Source organism: Bos indicus x Bos taurus, chromosome 20 (genome assembly GCF_003369695.1).
Source record: "Bos indicus x Bos taurus breed Angus x Brahman F1 hybrid chromosome 20, Bos_hybrid_MaternalHap_v2.0, whole genome shotgun sequence".
Lineage (NCBI taxonomy): Eukaryota > Metazoa > Chordata > Mammalia > Artiodactyla > Bovidae > Bos > Bos indicus x Bos taurus.
In genome coordinates, this window is record NC_040095.1 from 7,818,834 (window position 1) to 7,834,657 (window position 15,824).

Genomic DNA, 15,824 nt, shown 5'->3' on the forward strand with positions numbered 1-15,824 from the left:
TCAAGAAGGAAATGGCAACCCACTCCAATATTCTTGCCTGGGAAATCCCATGGACAGAAGAAGAGTCTGGTGGGCTACAGTCCATGGAGTTGCAGAGAGTTGCACACAACTTAGCAACCAACCAACAACTAATAGTATTTCTTATAACTGAATGCGACTGTACAATTAGCTCAATAAAACTGTCAATTTGAAAAGTCATGTTAGAATTTATGTATCCTAATCGATTTTCTCTTTTGCAGTGGCTACCATAGGTGGTCCACAGCCCCTCACCTCTCACCGTCATTTTCCAATGATATTGCTACTGCTTAAAATATTTTTAGGATTCTTTCTCAGCCTGTGACATGTTTTGATTATTCTGTGTGACAGCTTTAAGAATAAATTTCAAATTTTAAAATGTCAAAAGAAATTCAGAACTATGTTAGAGAAGAAACAAAGTGAACAAAGAAGTGAACAAAGTAGGAAATACTATTTATGGGCAAGAAACAAAGTAACTAAGTCATGAAAGTGGTTCTCTTTTGTGGAGTCACGGGCTTAGTTTAAGCTTGTGAGATTCAAGATTAAAAAACCACATACTTCTGATTGAAAATCCCTTCTAGAGGCAATGTGAAGCCAAAGAAGTATTTGAAGTGAGGCAGTAACTTACCTAAGGTCGTCTTGTCACAAGGTTGACCCAAAGACTGCTAAACAGACTACAGAGACAAAAGAAAGTAGCTGGGGGAATAGGCGCATGGAAAATTCTCCTGATAACTTAGGAGCATGGCTACTGAGATGTTAACAAATCCAACCACAGGTGGAAGGCCCCACCTCCCCCATGGCTTTCATCTGCATTTCAGACAGCAAACTGTGGCTTTACACCATCCCCATCCACCTCCCCATTCCCAACTAGGTTTTATACGGTCTCTGCAGGAACATAAAGGTACTCTCCACCTACTAACCACAAAAATTACATTCTTAAACCAGAATAGCTAGATTACTGCACCCAATTCTAAACTATAAGACTAGTGGACAAATGAGTAAAGCCTGGAAAAATTCTCAAATGATGCTTTCACATTTAGAAATATGACCTTAATGATTAAAAGCAATGAAGCTTAACCTCAGAGAAACAGCTAGTTTCTAAATGTTTCATTTAGTTTAGCACATTTACTCCAAACTTCCTATATATGCTTAGTACTCATAAAAAAAAAAAAAAGTATAAATGTCTCCCTTCAAATGTCTATCAAATCTATTTGAAAAGAAAGGGTATACTGATATGAAACAGGCAAATAAGCTAGAGGAACAGGTAACTATATACCAAGGAAAACACAACCATTCACTTTCTCTATAAATACTGTTAGGTAGTTAGAATAGGGAAAGTGAAGTTGCTCAGTTGTGTCTGACTCGTTGCAACCCCATGGACAGAGGAGCCTGGTAGGGATTTTCCAGGCAAGAATACTGGAGTGGGCTGCCATTTCCTTCTCCAGGGGATCTTCCCAACCCAGGGATCGAACCCAGGTCTCCTGCATTGCATGCAGACGCTTTACCGTCTGAGCCACCAGGGAAAAGGAGTTCAAAATGGCGGTGGCTAAAAGATAAGGAAGAGAAAAGCCCACGAAAATAGAACGAAGGAAGGCCCGAGGACCGGAGTGAGGACCTCAGGTAGAACAAACAGCACTCCTGGCTAACCCAATTTACACAGGGCAGGGCCGGAGGAGGGAAACATATAAAAAGAGGGGCCAAAGGGCTGGGGCTCTCTCTCTCTCTCCCCAACCCGCCCACACGTGCTGGGGCGCTCTTCTCTTCGCGTCTTTGGGTCCACACGCCCTCACGCATCAGGGATGGACTTTCCTGTTATTATCTAAATAAAATAGAGCTGTAACACGGAGCTGTAACACTAATTTGTCTAAGAGCTATAACACGGTCTAAGACCCGAGAGCTGTGACACGCCAAGGGCTTTAATGTCCGTCACTCCAAATCTTTGTTGTGAGGAGACAGAATCGAGGAGCATACACTCGCCTGATGATACTTATTGAGTGTCTATTATATCCTAGGTACTGGGGATGGAGGGATGAGTTCTTCCTAAAGAAACTGCCAGCCCAGTGAGAAAACGGAAAACAATGAGAATATAAAATGTGTGGGATTCTGCGAATCCAGGGAGATAGAAATGCTCAAATCAGTCAGTAGCTGAAGTATCAGGCATGGTTCCCCAAGGAGATGAGGCCTAAGCCAAGTCTTAAAGAATACATACAACTGCTTTTTACTAAGGGCATTCCTACTTAGAAAAGCATTTGGAAATGAGGGCAGAGCATGTCTGGTTCTTACATGACTGAGTTGGTGGGGCAGGGGAGGAGCAGAAGAGTGAAGGGAACTGCTTCTGGCATTCAGCATCAGGAACCGTGCATGCTGAGCATTCAATAATACTGGACTGATTGTGCTCAAAGAACTGTCCCACCCAAATGCCAATAGCGACCCTTGTTGAAAATCACTGATGTTCACCAAGTAGACGGTGAAATGGGAGGACACTTCAAGTAGAAGAAATAGGAGTAACTACACAGAAGCATTCAAGAAAGGGTTATTCATGGAGCTACAAACACCTCCAGGACTACTGAAAGTATGCATAGGGCAGTGGTGGGAGAGAAAGATGGAAAATTTTTCCAGGCCCCAATGTTACATCATACTAAGTAACACGAACTTAAAGCTAATTAGTGGCTTTAGGCAACAGAGGCAAGCAACCCAAATTGCGTGTTAGAGAGATCACTGTGACGCAGGGCTAAGATGAACTGAAAAGAGAGAGACCAAAGTCAGGGAAGTCAAGCAAGAGACCATTGCTATTGTTCAGGTGAAAGACAGTGAGAGCCTGATTCAAAGCAATGTTTTAGGGAGGAATGTGAGAGATTAAAGAACAAAATGAAAAGGCCTTGGTGCTTAACTAGATGTAGGGCATAAGGACCAGGAGGAATGAATCTATGGGAACTCCTTGGTTCCTGGCTTAGACAATGGGGAAGACGGTGCCACTGACCAAGAAGGGGAAAGTGAAAGGGGAGGCAGATAGATGACTTGGAGAAAGAAATAAAAATGAGTTCTGGCCGTTAAGAGCTTGAGATGTGATGACTGGTGTCCAAGACAGGTCAAAAGCAGGGACCTGGAGTTCAAGAAAGACGTCTGGGCTGGAGAGAAAGATTTTGATAATACAGTAACAGTAATTAAAGTCATTTGGGAGTAAATGAGATGGAGTAAGGAAGTGGATACACACAAACTCAAAAAGGGCTTAGAACAGAAACTTGGAGAACTCCAAGAGAAACGGAGAGGAAGGAGAGCTCACAAAAGGCACTGAGGAACAGAGAAATAGGGCTGACATTTACGGAGCTGTACTAGACAATTTTCATCCAGTCCTCACAAACATATGGAGTACCTTCCGCTACTGTCCCCATTTTACAGATGGGAAAAGTAAGGCACAGAGAGGTTAAACACTTTGCTCAAAGGCACACAACTAAATGGTAGAATGGAAATTTAAAACCAAGCAGTCTTGTTCCAGATTCCACACTCCCAACCATCTATTACCATGTTAGAAATTTAGAAGGGGACAAATGTGACAAAATCCAAGAGAAATGAACAAGGGAGCAAAAGCTGTGAAGCAAAGCAAGATAAGAACTGAGAAGGAACACTTGAAGCCGAGATTGGAGAGGTCGCTGGTCTGCCTGGCCACACCCATGCTGGAAGGAGCAGCCTAATGAGAGCAGTGCAGCAGTAACCAGGAGGCGAGGAGTGGAGAAAGTAATGTTAAACAGCAAATGCTTTAAGAGTTTAGGAAAATGAGAGAGCTTTGCAGTTGAAGTTGTTAGAAAAGACTCTGCCTGGTGTGTCTCTCAAGCTGTGTCTCAGAAAGGAGGAACAGACTGAGAACTGGGGTTCAAATGTTTTCAAAAGCCACGTCAAAAACTGTTTTGTTACTGTGACTAAGATCCATCTATACCCCTGGGCTCCTGTGATCTGAACAAACGTGACCCACCTATGATAAGAATAATAACTACTGAGTACGCGCTAGTTTCTTTTCTATGTTGGCCGTCTGCGGCGGCTTCTGAGGATTCTATGTACTTCCTTTTTTCCTCCCCCCCTGAGATGTCGTGGTAACTTTATGGTCCCACTCCAAACCGAGATGCAATTGAACTATCTTTAGTAACTCTCCTTCCAATGACATATTAGACAAAGTCTTGTAGCGACTTCCTGCTGACCCCGGCCCCTTTGATTTCCGTCTTGGAGGTTCTCTCACCCATGACCTTTGCCAGTCATAAGACTTGTGGAATGGAAAGTATAATGTTTTTTGGTTTGGGGATTTTTAAAAATTATGATTATTCTGATATTGTATACTTTTTGTACATTTACTTACTCTGGCCAGGGCTTGTGGCTGGCGGGATGTTAGTTCCCTGACCAGGCATCCAACCCCATGCCCTTGGCTGTGAAAATTCAAGAGTTCTAATCACTGAACTACTGGGGAATTGCTGCAACACTTAGACTTTAAAGGGCAGTAGTTTTGCTTTTAGGCAGCACGTGTTCAATGTCTGTCCCTGCAGTTCCCTAACTTGGGTAATTTAATCTTGGCCTCAGTTTCTGTCATTTGTAGAATGGAGGAAAGAAGAATGCCATTGTAATAACTTGCTGAGAGGATGGAATTAAGACACACAGATTGCCTGGCACCATAGTCGGATGACTGATGAGCACATCAGGACCACTACGGACCTCCACCAGAGTTTCCTCCGGCTTTGCCCTGCCCAGAATAGTTCATCATCTTTCTGGTCCTAACGTGTGTGCTCATGCACAGGAAAATCCGAAGATGGAGCCGGGCAGGCAGAGCAGGACTCCAAGACAGGGATCAGCTTTTGGCCATCACTGGGGTCTCCTGCACCAGCCTCTCTCATGCCAGTGCCACAAGCCTCATCAATGTCTCAGGGAATCGGCCTGTCCTCGCTGTGCAGCGGGTAGAGGACGAGGGACCTGTGCGATTGCCATCCCCGGGTGAGCTTCAGGCACTGTCACCAGTGTCTCCACTGAGTCCTGAGCCCCCAGGAGCTCCAGTTCCCCAGCCTCTCCAGCCCAGGTGTCTCCTCTCGCCCCCTGACAGTGAGGCTTACTAAGGACAGACAGACAGTGATGCTGACAGCCCAGCCACCCAGGAAAAGCCCCGCCGACCCCACCACTGAGGCTCCACAAGGCCCACCCCTCCAGGAGCCCTACCAGATGAGGTCTACCTGTCTGACAGCCCTGCAGAGCCGGCACCTGCTGTCCTTGGCCCTCCCAGCCAGGGTGACAGTCGTGTGAGCTCCCCATCTTGGGAGGATAGGACAACTCTTCAGCCACCCCCTGATGAGGCCCTGCTGTTGCCCCATGGCCCCCTCCGGCCTGGCCCTCATCTCATCCCTATGGCGGGGCCTGTTCCCCACCCAGTGGCAGAAGATCTTACCACCACCTATACCCAGAAGGCCAAACAAGCCAAGCTACAAAGGGCAGAGAGCCTCCAAGAGCGGAGTGTGAAGGAGGCCAAGACCAAATGCCGGACGATTGCATCCTGCTCACCGCAGCCCCTAACCCCCACTCCAAGGGGGTACTGATGTTTAAGAAACGTCAGCAGAGAGCCAAGAAATACACCCTAGTGAGCTTTGGGGCTGCCGTGGGGACCGGCGCTGAGGAGGAGGACGGCTTGCCTCCAACCAGTGAGTCCGAGCTGGAGGAAGACGCTTTCTCCGAAGCCCGCAGCCTCAACAACCAGTCCGACTGGGAGAGCCCCTACCTAGACATGGAGCTAGCCAGACCGAGCTCAGGCACAGCAGAGGGCCGGGGGCTGGGAGGGCAGCCGAGTGAGGCCTCCAGGCGAGGGGCCCAACTCTTTGAACAGCAGTGCCAGCGCGCAGCCTCCATCACCCAGCAGCTGGCCCAGGAAGGTCCAGCGGCCACGCTGAAGGGGCAGGGCCTGCAGTCTCCACCTCGGCCACAAAACGCTCTGCCAGAGGCGGCTCTACTCCCATCCAGCCCTTTGCCAGCCCCTGTGGTCAGCCCCAGACCTTTCCTCCCCAGCTGTGGAACCTCTACCTCAGCTCCAAGCATCTTTAACCATTCAGCTAGCACTCCCGGCTTACAAGGGCAGCGGTCAGGTACCACCTTGCTTATTTTCCGGCCCCTAGCTCCCAAGAGAGCAAATGAGAGCCTGGGAGGCCTCAGCACCGCCCCACCGCCTTTCCTATCTCCTCCGCAGGGTACCTTTCCTGTGCCCAGCTTCACTTAAGGGGTTCCAAGCCATGTGCCAGTCCCCACTTCCCCCAGCACCCCACGCTCCTCCGGCCCCATGACAGCCACCAGCTCCCTATACATCCCAGCCCCTAATCATCCTGTTACACCAGGCGGAGCCCCAGAGCCTCCGGCCCCCGCTAGCGGAGCCGCCATGACCTCCATCACTTCTATCTTCCTGTCATCGCCTCTGCGACCTGCTGCGTGCCCAGAAGCGCCTGCCCCTCTAGCTCTGCGGCCCCTGAGCCCCACAGCGCCCAGGAGCAATGCATCTCCGTGCCAGCTGCTCACACGGGCATCCTCCAGGAGGCCCGGCGTCGGGGAACCCAAAAGCAGATGTTCCGGTCGGGAAATAAGGAGACGAATAACTCGCCCAACCCCGAGCTGCTATCGTTGGTGCAAAACCTGGATGAAAAACCCCGGGCTGGGGGAGCAGAATCTGGTCAAGAGGAGCATGCTCTGAGCCTCAGGGCTGAAGCCTGCAACTTCATGCAGCCACCAGGGGGCAGGAGTTACAAGACGTTGCCTCACGTGACAGCTAAAACCCCGCCTCCAATGGCTCTCAACACCCCACCCCCTACGACTCCTAAGACTCCACCCCCAGTGGCTCCTAAGCCCCCTTCTCGAGGATTCCTCCATGGGTTAGTGAACAGGGTAGCCCCTTCGGCTGGAATCCCTGAAACACCAAGGCTTCAGGGGAGGGGAGGGGAGGGGAGGGGAGGGGAGGGGAGGGGAGGGGAGGGGAGCTGTTTGCCAAACGTCAGAGCCGAGCGGACAGGTATGTGGTGGAAGCTCCACCTGGTCCTGGCCTTGGCCCTCGGCCCAGAAGCCCTTCTCCTACCCCTTCACTGCCTTCTTCCTGGAAATATTCACCCAATATACGTGCTCCACCTCCTATTGCTTACAACCCACGGCTCTAACCCTTTTTCCCAAGTTGCCCAAACTCTCCATAGTAAGACCCAATCCCAAGGGCCTCGAGCAGCCGCTAAGCAGGGCATTAAGGCTCTGGATTTCATGCGGCACCAGCCCTGCCAACTTAAAACTGCCATGTTCTGTTTTGATGAGGTTCCCCCGACTCTTGGACCCACCTCCTCAGGGCCGCCCCAAACTGCCTGAGTCCAGGAGATCCGCCGATTTTCAACTCAAGCGCCCCAGCCCACTGCGGAACCCCTGGCCCCCACTGTGCTTGCCCCCAGAGCAGCCACTACATTGGATGAGCCCTTCTGGAGGACAGAGCTGGCCTCAGTCCCTGTCCTTAGCCCACCCCCTCCTCCAGAGTCTCCCAGGGGTCTTGGGACCTCCCCCAGCTCCTGTAGCCAGGCCAGTTCTCCTGTTCCAAGTAGCCAGGCCCCGGTTCTCAGCTACCAGAACAGGATTACAGGTTCATGTGTGGAGGTCTGGGGCGGGCCACCACTGAACAGGGCACAGCTCCCAGGCCCAAGGGGAGGTGGAACATCCAGTTCCTACAATTGCTTCTCCTTCCCAGCGCTCTCCCTGCCCTGCCCCCGCCCCCAAGCAGGCTAAATTTCCCGTGCCAGAGATAGTTTTGGGGTTGGTGTCCTGTTCCCCAGTTTCCTCCTGGCTCCCAACCTCCCTGCTGCTTTCTAACCTACTCTCTCTGCTTTGGTGTCTGTGCTTCTCTTTGTAGTTCCTTGCCTGGATCTCTGTCTTTAGATCTCTCTCTTCACCTACACTCCTCTGCTGGTCTCTATTTCTCTACATTTGTGCCTTTTTCTGTGGGCCTTGTTTTAACACTCAATGAGAAACACACAGGGAAGTTACTACTAAGCCCTCAGGTGAGAAGCTCACCACCAGACAGGCAGCAAAGGGGCTGAACTGACCCCTATTTGCATTAAGTCACTCAGTGTTCCTCACTCTTCTTTCCCAGCTTGGCTGGTATACTCCTAGGCATGTGTATGTCTGTGAATGTGTGTATGTGTAAGTGTGTGCATGAACACAGATGTGCTCTTCTGTCTGAGGCAAGACTAAGACTAGAGGTCTAAATAAAGACCCAATCTGGGTCTCACCTTTGCCCTGATTAAGAAAAAAAAAAAGAAGAACTACAAATTTCTATCACATATATAATTAGGATGTAAAATCAGCAGTGGGGATTCAAGATTAAAACAGAAAAGAACTTTCCTACAGATTAAATATTAAAACAGTCCAATGAGTTACCAAAAAAATCTTCAACTAACAAATTAAATATTAAATACATTGTCCTGAATATTACTAAAGGCAAAGAGAAATATAAGATCCCGCCCTCGAGACATTTATAGAGAGACAAGTTCAAACACATGAGGAGTTTAGCAGCAATTTAAGAGCTTAAACAATAATTCAATAATAATACATAATTGTGGGCTTCCCTGGTGTTTCAGTGGTAAAAAAGAAAAATCCACCTGCCAATGTGGATTCGATTGGACCAGAGACATGGGTTCAATCCCTGGTCCAGGAAGATCCCACAAGCCACAGAGCAACTAACCACATGGGCCATTAACGACTGAGCCCGTACTCTGGAGCTTGGGAGCCACGACTACTGAGACCACACGCTGCAACTACCGAAGCCCACACGCCCTAGAGCCCAAGCTCTGCAACAAGAGAAGCCACCACAATGAGCAGCCAGTGCTCAGCAACTAGAGCGTAGCCGCTGCTCACTGCAGCTAGAGAAAAGCACTCACAGCAACGAAGAATCAGCACAGAGCCAAAAATACAGAATTTTAAATAATAATAGTACATAAGTGTGCAGAGCTCATGAGGGACTACAGTGAGGTCAGGGAGAATGAGGACTCAGAAGGGGCCATGGTCTTTGGAAATTAGAAAGTTATGGGGAATCACTTCTAGTGCAGTGAAGAGGAAGATGAAGGGGCTTTTGTTCGATATTTTGGTCTTTTTATGTTGGTGGGGACCTGTGCATACTTACAAGGAGAAGGCAAAGGGGAGAATGTTCGAAGTGCTGACGAGAATAGACCTTGGCACTTGGCACCCAGTGACCAAGGATGTGAAATGTCCCAAAACGGGAACAGTCCTGCATCCTGAAGAACTGTGCCATGTTGTTCTTAGAAATCTGGACAGATTTCCATTCTGCTCCTGATGGCTCGGGTGTGCCTTTTCTTCAAAAGAGAGCCTAGCCAACTTCAAGTCTACCCATAAAGGGGCCCTCCTCATGGGAGAGTTCTTACATTCTAGAAAGTCATACCAGTTAACTACATAATACTGTCCTTTATACAATCCCCCAGGAAATTAGCACATAATTTCTTTTCAGATCTACCGTTAAAATTCCTAATATTTTCATTTAAACTATCAATTACCCAACTCATAAATTATATATTAATGTTGATTTTCAGTTAAAAATGAAAACAGAGGAGTAAGCTCGTGTGCAGTGGCGGAGTCGGCATCGGCTGCAGGGGGAGACTTGGTGCGATGTCTCACACCACCTTGCTGGTATAGCCTACCAAGAGGCCAGAAGGCAGAACTTACGCTATGAATCTGTGAATGAGCGTATGGAAGGTGTTTGTAAAATGTATGAAGAACATCTGAAGAGAATGAATCCCAACAGCCCCTCTATCACATATGATATCAGTCAGCTGTTTGATTTTATTGATGACCTGGCAGACCTCAGCTGACTTATTTACCAAGCTGATACCCAGACATACCAGCCTTATAACAAAGATTGGATTAAACAGAAGATCTACGTGCTCCTTCATAGTCAGGCCCAACAGGCTGGGAAATGGTTGAGTTTGGAAGCATTAGGGGGACAGGTGGGACCCAGGTGTGTGCAGTGTGCTGTAGTGGAAGTTTTGTTTTATAGTTATCCTGTTTCCATTTTGGTATACCCTAGCCAGAATTGAATGTATTAGATAAAATGTGATGATCTTGTTCAATCTGAAAACCCCTTTGCGCCCTCCCCGCCCTTTTTTTTACTTAAACATTTTTATGATGATTTAGATGAAGTTGGTTTTTGTCAGTTAATATTGGTTCCAGTCCCTCAAACTGTTCATACCTGCTTTATAACATCCACTGTACTAATCCTCCTTCAAATTGGGGTGGGGAGTGGTGGCGCAGTTTAGTTACGTCATCAAGATAAAGTCTTGGTGAAAAACTTCTATTGGAGTGAATGGTTCTATTTCACGGCATATAAGTTCCTTGTTGATAGTCCTCACCAAGGGAGACCAAAGAATAAGGCTCTGTCTTTCTGTCAACCTGAACTTGGACAAGCAGGTGGCTCTCAGGATTGGATGTGCTCCAAAAACTGCAATGCCTGCCGTGAGGCAGGTAGAATTTGGCCCTTTCTCTCTATTTACTCAAGTCCTCAGGAAAATTAGAAGTCCCCTTTTCAGATCATGTTTTCTATGGCTCTCACATAACAATGTGTTCCCTAAAGCAACACTGAGCCCATTATTCTGAAAAATGCACTATTAGCAAGGAACTAGGAACTAAAGGCCACACTTTGCAGAACCTGAAGCAAAAAAGTAAACAGCACATCAAGGCAGATCTGCACATGCCATGAACTGAACCACTCTCTACCTACTCTCGGGGTGGAAATGCAGTCTAGAAAACATTTGCATCAACAGAATACACAGGTGTGGTGAGTGCAGGCCTGAGTATGTCTCCCCTGCAAAGTCGTATGCTGAAAATTTTACCCCAAAGATGATGAGGTTAGGAGATGGGGCCTTGAAGAGGTTCTTAGGTGGTGAGCGTGGAGGCCCCATGAATGGAATGAGTGCCCATTCCCTAGCCCCTCCTGCCAGGTGAGGACACAATGAGAAGTCTGTGATCCAGAAGAGGACTCTCATCCAACCATGCTAGCACCTGAACTTGGACCTCTAGCCTCAGAACTGTAAGAAATAAATGTTTAATAATATGAAGGCCAAATACATGGTCACGCTTAATCACTGTTTCTCATCATGTTGCTGCTGCTGCTGCTGCTAAGTCACTTCAGTCGTGTCCGACTCTGTGCAACCCCATAGATGGCAGCCCACCAGGCTACACCATCCCTGGGAAACTCCAGGCAAGAACATTGGAGTGGGTTGCCATTTCCTTCTCCAGTGCATGAAAGGGAAAAGTGAAAGTGAAGTCGCTCAGTCGTGTCCAACTCTAGCGACCCCATGGACTACAGCCCACCAGGCTCCTCCGTCCATGGGATTCTCCAGGCAAGAGTACTGGAGTGGGGTGCCATTGCCTTCTCCATCTCATCATGTTAGGATTTCTCATAAGGCCACTAAATTTAGTTCATCTTAACCCCACTCCCAACGTATACACATACACACATGCGTATTTACCTTTCATCTCCTAGTTCTTTACATTCCTGTCTTCCAGTAGGTGAAAGCTAACTAATGGAGTGATACAATCCAGGTTAATATGGTAATGATAATTGTGGATATAAAGCCTTGATCTTCCCTACCAACAAATCATGCCTTGATTCAGAAACACTGACTCAAAGACACAAATACAGGAAGAAAGGCAGGGCACAGAGTTTGGAGCAAGCAGGTCTATTAGCCAAATTACAGAAAATATGCCAGCCCTGATTCAGTGCATGCGTATGTGCCCATGTTTTATTACAGATCTGTCTAGGTGTGTGGCCTATACATTTATATTACATATTTGTGGGGAAAACCTCATTTTAGATGAGAGCTGACAAAGCATTTAGTAAAACACCGATATACAAAATATCCCAGGTGTGGAAGGTACCCAGTAAACTTAATCACAGCAAATGAGTGATTTATTGAAGGACAGTCTATAATATCAGCTCCAGACCACATCCATTGCCCATCTCTGAAATGAGCTCATGCAAGTTATGCTCTACCAATTCATTTCCCTTTTCTAACTACATTAAACTATTGGAAAGAATGACTATGGTTCTTTCCTTTTATTACCCCATCCTTAAGATATCACGTCATTCTGAACAAAGACTTCATTCCCTATTTTGAAACCAACATTTCATAACATCAACTGGTCACATATCAGGCCTTCAGAGCTCTGTCTTTCTGGTTCTGCCTCCAATTCCCTCATCCAACTCTCCTCCTGTATTCTGGGTCCCATTTGTTCCCAACAGCCAAGGGACTTTTCACCCACAGAAGTTCAGGGTCCTTGCCCTTGGAAACTCCTGCTCTACTGTAGGAAGTATACAATGAAACACCAATGTCATGTAATTAACGTTAGAGCAAAGAGATGAACTGATTGCTAACAGAGAACAAAAGAAAGGCACCAATCCTACCAGAAATGGGCTGGCTACCTTTGTCAGATCAGTTGACAAGCACTTGTTCATTTAAGTGTTTAAGAAAACAGACTTCCTTTCTGCCAATATGATGAGTTAAACAACCTGAGAACTCTACTGCTCAAAGCATTTGCTGTTTATCATTCAGTTGCTCAGTCGTGTCCGATTCTTTGCAACCCCATGGACTGCAGCACACCAGGCTTCCCAGTACTTCACCATCTCCGGCAGTTTGCTCAAACTCATGCGCATTGAATTGGTGATGCCATCCAATGATCTCATCCTCTGCCATCCCCTTTTCCTCCTGCTCTCAATCTTTCCCAGCATCAGGGTCTTTTCCAATGAGTCAGCTCTTTGCATCAGGGGGCCAAAGTATTGGAGCTTCAGCTTCAGCATCAGTCCTTCTAATGAATATTCAGGGTTGATTTCCTTTAGCATTGACTGATTTGATCTCCTTGAAGTCCAAGGGGCTCTCAAGAGTCTTCTCCAGCATCACAGTTTGAAAGCATCAATTATTCAGCCCCAGCCTTTTTTATGGTACAACTGTCAGATCCGTACATGACTACTGGAAAAACCATCAGTTCAGTTGAGTTCAGTCGCTCAGTCGTGTCTGACTCTTCGAAACCCCATGAATTGCAGCACGCCAGGCCTCCCTGTCTGTCACCAATTCCCAGAGTTCACTCAAGCTCACATCCATCGAGTCGGTGATGCCATCCAGCCATCTCATCCTCTGTCGTCCCCTTCTCCTCCTGCCCCCAGTCCCTCCCAGCATCAGAGTCTTTTCCAATGAGTCAACTCGTCGCATGAGGTGGCCAAAGTACTGGAGTTTCAGCTTTAGCATCATTCCTTGCAAAGAACACCCAGGACTGATCTCCTTTAGAATGGACTGGTTGGATCTCCTTGCAGTCCAAGGGAATCTCAAGAGTCTTCTCCAACACCACAGTTCAAAAGCATCAATTCTTCGGTGCTCAGCTTTCTTCACAGTCCAACTCTCACATCCATACATGACTACTGGAAAAACCATAGCCTTGACTAGACGGACCTTTGTTGGCAAAGTAATGTCTCTGCTTTTGAATATGCTATCTAGATTGGTCATAACTTTCCTTCCAAGGAGTAAACGTCTTTTAATTTCATGGCTGCAGTCACCATCTGCAGTGCTTTTGGAGCCCAAAAAAATAAAGTCAGCCACTGTTTCCACTGTTTCCCCATCTATTTCCCATGAAGTGATGGGACCAGATGCCATGATCTAGCTTTGACTAAATGGATCATTGTTAGCAAAGTGATATCTCTGCTTTTTAATATGCTATCTAGGTTTGTCATAGCTTTTCTTCCAAGGAGCAAGAGTCTTTTAATTTCATGACTGCAGTCATCATTTGCAGTGATTTTGGAGCCCAAGAGAATAAAGTCTGTCACTGTTTCCATTTTTTCCTCATCTATTTGCCATGAAGCACGATATTCGAAGGGAGCCTATTTAAGAATCACTGCAAATGCCTATTTCTTGAGAACTCTCCCAAGAAAATAAGAAAGCTCTCCAAAAGTCACCAAATTAAGACTCACCAAAAAATATAGCAATAAACTGTGTTTTCACAACAAACTGTGGAAAATTCTTAAAGAGATGGGAATACCAGACCACCTTACCTGTCTCCTGAGAAATCTGTGTGCAGGTCAAGAACCAACAGTTAGAACCAGACATAGAACAACACACACAATTGGGAAAGGAGTACGTCAAGGCTATATATTCTCACCCTGCTTATTTAACTTACATGCAGAGTACATCATGTGAAACGCTGGGCTGGATGAAGCACAAGCTGGAATGAAGATTGCCAGGAGAAATATCAATAACCTCAGATATGCAGAGGATACCACCCTTAAGGCAGGAAGCGAAGAGGAACTGAAAAGCCTCTTGATGAAAGTGAAAGAGGAGAGTGAAAAAGCTGGCTTAAAACTCAACAGTCAAAAAATGAAGATCATGGCATCACCTCATGGCAAATAGATGGGGAAACAATGGAAACTTTATCTTCCTGGGCTCCAAAATCACTGCAAATGGTGACTGCAGCCATGAAATTAAAAGATGTTTGCTTCTTGGAAGAAAAGCTATGCAACCTAGAGAGCGTATTAAAAAGCTGAGACATTACTTTGCTGACAAAGGTCCATCTAGTCAAAGCTGTGGCTTTTCCAGTAGTTATGTATGGATTTGAGAGCTGGACCATAAAAAAAGTTGAGATCCAAAGAATTGATGCTTTTTAACTGTGGTGCTGGAGAAGATTCTTGAGAGTTCCTTGGACTTCAAGGAGATCAAACCAGTCAATCCAAAAGGAAATCAGTCCTGAATACTCATTGGAATGACTGATGTTGAAGCTGAAACCCCAATACTTTGGCCACTTGATGGGAAGAACAGATTCACTGGGAAAGACCCTGATGCTGGGCAAGATTGAGGGCAGGAGGAGAAGGGGACAACAGAGGATGAGATCATTGGATGGCATCACCAAGTCAATGGACATGAGTTGAGCAAGCTCCAGGAGTTGGTGATGGACAGGGAAGCCAGGCGTGCTGCAGTACATGGGGTTGCAAAGAATCAGACACAACTGAACTGAACTGAAAAATATAGAGATGACATAATAAGAATCTTTGCCCTAAAGAGTTTGACTTGTCTCAGCTCTAAAGATTGAGTTTAAATGGCCTTTGAACATAATCAGTAAACTAGAATTTGAATCTTAAGGGGTTATAAAGAATATATAGTATAGCAAAAAGCTAGAGGAGATAGATACGAAAGATGTTAAGAAACACGAAATACATGATGAAAAGGTTCAACATACTTTTTATAGGAATTTCAGACCAAGATAAAAGAATATTTGAAGAGATGGTTTTGAAGAACTCTTATTACTAGGGTAGTACTGACACTCACTGCTGCTGCTGCTGCTAAGTCGCTTCAGTCGTGTCCGACTCTGTGCGACCCCAGAGACGGCAGCCCACCAGACTCTGCCGTCCCTGGGATTCTCCAGGCAAGAACACTGGAGTGGGTTGCCATTTCCTTCTCCAATGCATGAAAGTGAAAAGTGAAAGTGAAGCCGCTCAGTAAGTGTCCAACTCTTCGTGACTAGGTACTCAGTAAACTGCAGGGTCCTCCCTCCCCTCATATGCCCAATGACTGCCCCTATACAATCTAACAATTATATCTCAGCACTTGTTGCTCACTGTTCCATGTGCTTATTTCCCCAGCTAAATTATTCTCTTGCGTCCTCTGCTGTGTTCCGTTGTTGTTACTGTTGTTTGGTCGCTAAATCATGTCCAGCTCTTTTGCGACCCCCTGAACTGTAGCCCACAAGGCTCCTCTGTCCATGGGATTCTCCAGGCAAGAATA

At 46.7% G+C, this 15,824-nt stretch overlaps 1 protein-coding gene and 2 pseudogenes across 2 annotated transcripts in view; 2 read left to right on the forward strand and 1 right to left on the reverse strand.

Annotated features, from left to right (window-relative positions):
- The window catches only part of ARHGEF28 (Rho guanine nucleotide exchange factor 28), a 339,789-nt gene that overhangs the window by 285,954 nt on the left and 38,011 nt on the right, over positions 1-15,824 (reverse strand). The gene's annotated exons all lie outside the window — the stretch shown is intronic.
- LOC113879099 lies at positions 3,442-8,283 on the forward strand (annotated as a pseudogene).
- LOC113879100 lies at positions 9,673-11,167 on the forward strand (annotated as a pseudogene).